We start from the raw sequence: 7,191 nt of genomic DNA, 5'->3' as shown, positions 1-7,191 counted from the left end.
TGTGTGTGTGTGTGTGTGAGAGAGAGCCCAATGCCCAACATCCCAATGGCCTCAGTGTGTGTGTGTGTGTGTGTGTGAGAGAGAGAGCCCAACGCCCAACATCCCAATGGCCTCTGTGTGTGTGTGTGTGTGTGTGTGTGAGTCAGTAAAAGAATAAATCATCCAGATAAGAAAGAATGAGAGAGAGAAATAGAGTACAGTAACAGTAAGCCTGACATTAGAGGTGGATCAGAAACTCCTAGGCTTAAGAGCTCTGTTTTTCATGTTTGCTGGTTCATGAGTCATAGTTGAAACCATAGGCATGGGTTAAATTTCATAAGGAAAAATTATTCAGCTAACATTTATTGAGATCCTTTGTTATGCCAAATGCCATTCTGGGTGGTGGATCTTGTTTTAGGATGTAGGCCATGACTTCCATCATTTAATGAGCAAACAGAGAAAAAGGGGAACTCAATGAAGCCTGAGCTGGAATTATCAGAGAACCAGGAGGAGGAGCTGTGGAGGATGGTGCTTCGAAAGTCCATGGAGGAAAAGTTTCAAGAATTTTAGGAGTCATTAAGACTCTTAATCATTAAGAGTGTCAAGTATCACAAAGGAATTAATAACTTAGTAAATAAAAATTGTCCTTTGGATTGGTTAGGAAGTCAATGATATTCCAAAGCAGAATGGCAGATTATGGGGAAAAAAAAAAAAGGTCAAGGGAACATGGATGAAGAAACAATGAAAATTTCTTGGAAGAAGAAACTTTAAAAAGGGGTGTATTTTTATGAGCCTTGATGTTTGAATAGGAGCTCATTTGGAAAACAGAGGGAGAAAACAATCAGAGCCACATAGAGTTGCAGCCAGATAAGGAGAAACTTCTTAACCATTTAGGTGTTATATATATGTGGGCTGAATTTTAAGACCAAGAATGGGACAGACCTCTCTCCTACCTAGAAAGTAGCTCAGGAGTGCCAGGACCAAATAAAATGGTAATCTCTGCCTCATTTTCCTCATCTGTAAAATGGGATACTAATAGCCCTCACCTCACAGGTGGTTGTGCAGATAGAACTGATGGATGTAAAGCACTCAGAACATTGCCTGGGTTACAGTAAATATTCTATAAGTGTTAGCTGTTACTGCTGTTCTAATTATTACTATTATTATTATTATTATTATTAAGTTAATGTCTAGAAGCTCTCTTGGGCATTAACAAACCTGAATAATTTCCACTTCCAGAGGTATCAACCATATCATCTATATTTTGTCTATTTTACATGTTTCCATACATAGAAGGCATACATTTTATAAAAACTAAGGTGCTATGATGTATGATTCATGTCATTTTTTAAGAATATAATGGCATCTGAGAATGGCTTAATGATTTGTTTTTTTAGTTCTCAGTATTTAGAGAAATTTTAGATTTTAATACAAAGAGGTAGAATTTTATAGTAAGCCAGAATATATGAAATTAATAATGGGCTTTTATACTGTACCCTAAGCACTACAGATTCTAACTATAAAGCCTATAATTTTCCCATTTTACGTTTCATTAATTCAGAGAAAGACAGATTGTGAGGGTAGAATGCATAATGGGTCTGACATGAATCTAATCAACATGTGTTGTTATTTGGAGGAACAAAAAGAAAAATAATGTAAGTCACTTTAAATGATTTCTGTTGGCTGTGTATTCTTAACTGGCAAGCTCCATCTCTGCAACCAACTAGTTCTGTGACCTTGGGAAAGTTACAGGACTTCTCTGTATTTAATAATAAGTTTGAGATATTATTGGACCATCACATCATGGAATCTTCTTCAGGGCACCATTAAAACAACAATAACAACTCTCAAAGCAGGTGTTCATTACCAGTCCACTGACAATCCCTGCCACATTCTGTCTGAAGGCCAGGGACAAAATCACACCAGGTGGCATCTGATCCAGTTAAAACATACACAGTAGCTCAGTAAGTGCTCAACACTGAAAGGTTTTAGGGATACCAAAAGCCTATGGCACCTCCTCTGTCTTTTGACAGAGGTGTCCTTGATTTTATCTTTACTGAAAGCAGAGTGTATGGATAATGAGTCTCAAAGACTATTCCTTAACCTAGAGCTGAGCAGCTGGTCTTTGGCAGTCTATGTGGATACATATGGATGGAACACCATGTAAATATCTACAACTACTTGGCAACCCTGGTGGATTCACTGAAACATAGGGCCTGGGACTTAAAAGGATCTCCACAAATGCATGCTAAAAGAATGAATCTATCTGCATGGGGCATGATATACAGACTAGTAAGATCACAGGGTCTTAAACTATTCCAACCTCAGATCAAATACCAGCTCTAACTACTCTAAGTAGATTGTTTGGGAAGACTGCTTCCACCCTCTGAGCCTGTACCCTCATCTGTAAGATGGGAATGATAATACCTGCTCTGGAATATGCAGTGAGGCTGAGATAACATGTTTCTATGGATGTAGGTATGCATGTGTATATAATTTATTTATACCCTGTAATAGCCAAGATCCTAGATTCTAAATTTCAGAAACCAATTCCAGCTACTTTAAGCAAAGAGAGGATAGCTTTAGAATTCAGGGATTTAAAGCTAGACTTTAAGTAAAAACAGATATTGCGGATATATGTCAAGACTCTTATCTTTGATCTCTTCCTCCTTCTCTGCACCTGCTTTATACCCCTTTCTCTTCTCCTAGAGAATCGCAGTTCTGGAGTTTGCATATTATTCTTCCAACCACCTCCAGAATAAAAGTCTCTGAGTCTTAACTTCATTTGCAAATTCATGGGAGAGAGGATCTAAATGTCCTGGTTTCAGTCAGATGTCCACCTTGGCTCAATTTACAGTGACCAGAGGATAGGCTCATGTATTACAAAAGCGACTATTAAGGGGATTGTAGATCAGGTTGGAGCCAGGCTTTCCAGGTGGAGAATCACTGTGAACTGAACAGAAGCACTGTAAGCTTAGAGTCAGTCTCTATAAATTGTCCTCCCCAAAGCATTCAGAACAGAAATAAGATATGTAAAGTACCTGACACAATGCCTGGCAAATAGCAGACATTAGATAAGAGGTCATAATTACTATAAAGATGAAATATAAAGATACATCTATGTCTTCATTGAATCAGCTTTCACTGAGCCCCCATGTTATAGTTTCAACATTGGGCTTGTGCTGGACTGGGAAGTGACAAAGGCCCGGGCCATTAAGAAGCCCACTGTCACACAGAACAGGGTGACTACCTTGTTCATCTCTCTTTAGTCCCCAAACATCGTCCTTTAAGAAAAGATTCCTCTTTCCAAGATATGGTAATTCTGGTATGTTTTGCAACTCAAAAGAGATGTTCTTTCTATGCAATTCTCACAGTAAATTAATCTCATCTTTCTAAGCAAGTAAGCATCCTGATTTGGAGCAATTCCAAGCTCGTGGTTCTTTCATAAAAATATCTCAAAGGGCTTTTCAAAGGAGCATTAGTGCTGTGAGACTACTACGAAAACTGAATCAAAGGGGGAACCGAGAGAGAGAGAGAGAAAGAGAGATTGGGTTAGGGGATACCACATTCCCTTTTCCATCCAATGATAAAACCCCGAATAACTGGAAAGTCTCATGTAATCAGGATTACACATCTACTAGCCATAAAGTATAAAACAAATCACCTGTATCATGTTGTCCAATTGTCACAAATTAAACACAAATACCCAAGATGAAACAGAAAAATCAGAGGTCTTAAAATACAGTAAATATGGAGAAAGAGGAGACAGGAGTGTTCACAGATGTGGTTCTGTGCCAGAGCATAGGGAGATACCACGATCAAGAAGGTGGTTTTCCCAGGGGGAGGCTTATCCATTGCAATCTCGATGTGCTGACCCCTGCAATTTCCCCAAATGTGGGAAACTCAACTGCCTAATTCGTGGTGGTGGGGGGCTGCATCTGTGCTTTCCCCTGATGATTAAATGTTCAAAAAAAACCCACTACAGTAAATAGGGGTTTCTGGCCCTGGCTTCCCCATCTTCTGCATGTATGCCCCTGGATAAACCTCTTTGTCCTCACTTGTCCTCAGGTTTCTTATGCAAAAAGAGGACCTTGAGTTTTAAATTTGCCACTGTTCCTTTTAATTCTAAACCAGGCATTGTGTTACCTTGGCTGTGAGGGTATCAAGTTCTATTTATTTCTCTTATTTTTGGATAAAATTAATATATACATATGGTGGAGAATTTAAAAAACACAGATGTATGAACATGATATAAAAAATAAGCCAAACTCTACCCACCAGCCTCTCCTGGATCCAATATTATTGTTTTCAGTTTTATTCTTCAGAGTCTTCTTTCTTTCTCTGCATGCATATATAATTTGTTTTGCATAAAGGGGGTTTGGATCACGTATAAAGTGTTTATACACTTTGCTTATTTATACCATGAGCATGTAGGGCTGTCTATTGACATCCAGCATCTTCTGAGCATCTTAACTGCAGCTGTAGCAATTCCTGCACCAGGCACACACAGATGCCCACTCAATTTTCCAGCCTCCTTAGGAGTTAGGAGGTAGCCTGGGTGATCCAGGCTTCATCGGATGCTTGCGTCTTTCATGTGGAAGAGGGTGACATGAGGAAGGAGACTCCACGTAGAATCCATCTCTCATCACACAGCCAAGAGAATGGAGCTTTCAGGAACAGCAATGGTAGTGGCTCAGCAGTAGGACCCAGCCTCAGAATTCAAGGGAAAACTTTCTGGTGTCACATTTAGAAATCGTGGGGCTGGGGCGCCTGGGTGGCTCAGTCGGTTAAGCGACTGCCTTCGGCTCAGGTCATGATCCTGGAGTCCCTGGATCGAGTCCCGCATCAGGCTCCCTGCTCGGCGGGGAGTCTGCTTCTGCCTCTGACCCTCCTCCCTCTCATGCTGTCTCTCATTCTCTCTCGCAAATAAATAAATAAAATCTAAAAAAAAAAAAAAAAAAAAAGAAATCGTGGGGCTGTGTCCGCACCAATGACACAGCAGGGATCACACATTTTTCTTAGTTGCATGACCTGCAGTCATGATTATCTGACTATCCTAGAAATCCCTATGAGCTGATATCCTTTAGTAAATTCCCTTTGTACTTAAAGAGGTTTCTGTTTTTGGTAACTAAAAACTCTAAGCGACACAACTATATTCCTTTGTCAATAAATTCTCAGTAAAAATGCCATTTTAAGGGCAAATATGCCGTCAGATACATGCGGAAATATACATTTTAACTCTTCTTTCATTATCCATTTTTTAAATACAGTTAATGCTGGTAATCTTCCTGGAACATATTTTGTTATGTAATATTATTTGAAGCTTTAATATTTTCTCCCAGATATTTAAGCAGTTACCTCAATCACAGTCATTGAAAAATGCTTCTATTTCCTGATGTATGTCATATATGTCAAGGCTAGCAATGCCTCTTGGTCCTATAATAACTCCATTATTCTGTCTGTAGCCTCTGGACTTGATACAACAATTTTAAGCACTGTATCCTTTTTTTTAAAGGTTTTATTTATTTGTCAGAGAGAGAGAGCACAAGCAGGGGAAGTGGCAGGCAGAGGGAGAAGCAGACTCCCCACTGAGCAGGGAGCCTGATGCAGGACTCGATCCCAGGACCCTGGGATCATGACCTGAGCTGAAGGCAGACGCTTAACTGACTGAGCCACCCAGGTGTCCAGCATTGTATCCTTTTACTGTGTTTTAAAATGTGGTAAAGGAAATGCTCCCGTGATTCTCCTTTGTCCAAACTATACAGGTTACTTGCACCTGCTTATTCTTCTGAATAATGCTATGTTTTAATGACCAAGCAAGGTTTCTTGCTGTAAATGCTTTAAGTTCTTTATGGGTGCGTGATCTAGAGACGATATAAATTCTAGACATTAGCAACTCAGGATTGGTTGGAAAATGATCGTCTGGATTATGACTTCTTCAACTTTGGTGACGCCTGAATTACACAGTCTAAAGACGTCAAAGGAAAGCTGCATTTGGCATCACAAATGCTTTGCTGCTTTCATCTTCAGTTACTTGTTCCTCTTTTCTCTTCATGCCAACGGGGCTAGCCCTCCAATGTTGCTTTCGTTCTGTTCAGCGAATCCTTTCCTGCCACAGGAAGCCCTGATATGCATGAGATCTTCCTTAGCAATAGATCTTGGAACAAGTGGACCTCTGCTGACGGTGACCCTCCCCATCACAGCAAGCTCTCCTCTGACTCCCTTCTATTTACAAACACAGACTTCTCTTCTGGTGTCGTATTCTATAGGAAATCTTTTGCCATGCCATGACATCTCTGGCTGGATGTGAAATAGTGCAGATAACTATAAACACTGTCATTCAGAGGCCCAGCAAATAATGCTTGATCCACGCCACATGTGAAACTCTCAATGGAGGGCCATCAGTCGGCCTGAATTGCCCTACCTTTAAAAATTATGCTTTTATTTATTTTTTGAAGCCTGGGCAAAATAAGTTAAAATCCAATATAATCTCTCATAGAAGTGGGATTTTTGGCCCCAGGCTTTTTCTATAATCAAAGGTTCTCACATGCTGGTTCTATTTTAAACATCTGATTAATTATCTCAGGAATTATAATGACCTCAGATTTTAGTCTCTGCAATCATTTTTGGCACAGTTTAATTATTTATTTAGTAGTTATGATATGCAGAACCGGCCCTGGAAGAATAGGATTGAATAAAATAGCAGAATGAAATCTCCATTTCAAAAACAAATTGTTAAAAAAAAATCAAAGATTTCTGATAACTCCTGTCTTCCTATAATATATTACGGATATATCTTTCTCATCCAGAAATGGAAAATAGAATACAGTGGATGTCCACTAAAAGTAAAAAAAAAAAAAAAGCTCTATTTAGCTTATACACGTACTTGAATTTCTTGAAGAAGCCAGTAGAGGGCAGAAGATGCTGTACATAGGATATATTTGCATAAAAAATATTTAAATTGAGATCTGAAATCCTATTTCAAAGGAAAGTGAAGGTGCTTTGCGGTAACTAGTTTCAGGAGATCACAGCTCAGTCAGAATGTGGCACATTGCACAATAGGGCAATTGTGATTTTTTATTTCCAATTCAGCCAACTCTCCTAAACTCTTTCCTTCTGAACCCAATAGTTTAATGAAAACAGAAAAACCAACATTTATTCAGCCACGACATCTGCTACTTACACATTAATAATCTTGTTTAAATGTATACA

The 7,191-nt window shown here is 39.2% G+C and overlaps 1 non-coding gene across 1 annotated transcript; it reads left to right on the top strand.

Annotated features, from left to right (window-relative positions):
• The first annotated feature begins 3,775 nt into the window (after positions 1–3,775).
• On the top strand, positions 3,776–3,932 carry LOC123326294. Its single transcript, XR_006540999.1, has one exon. It is a non-coding gene; the product is annotated as a U1 spliceosomal RNA (small nuclear RNA).
• The last annotated feature ends 3,259 nt before the right edge of the window (positions 3,933–7,191 follow it).

The sequence above is a fragment of the Neomonachus schauinslandi genome, chromosome 11, assembly GCF_002201575.2.
Source record: "Neomonachus schauinslandi chromosome 11, ASM220157v2, whole genome shotgun sequence".
Classification (NCBI taxonomy): Eukaryota; Metazoa; Chordata; class Mammalia; order Carnivora; family Phocidae; genus Neomonachus; species Neomonachus schauinslandi.
Note: the sequence above shows the minus strand (reverse complement) of the source record. Positions and strands in the feature narration are given on the sequence as shown.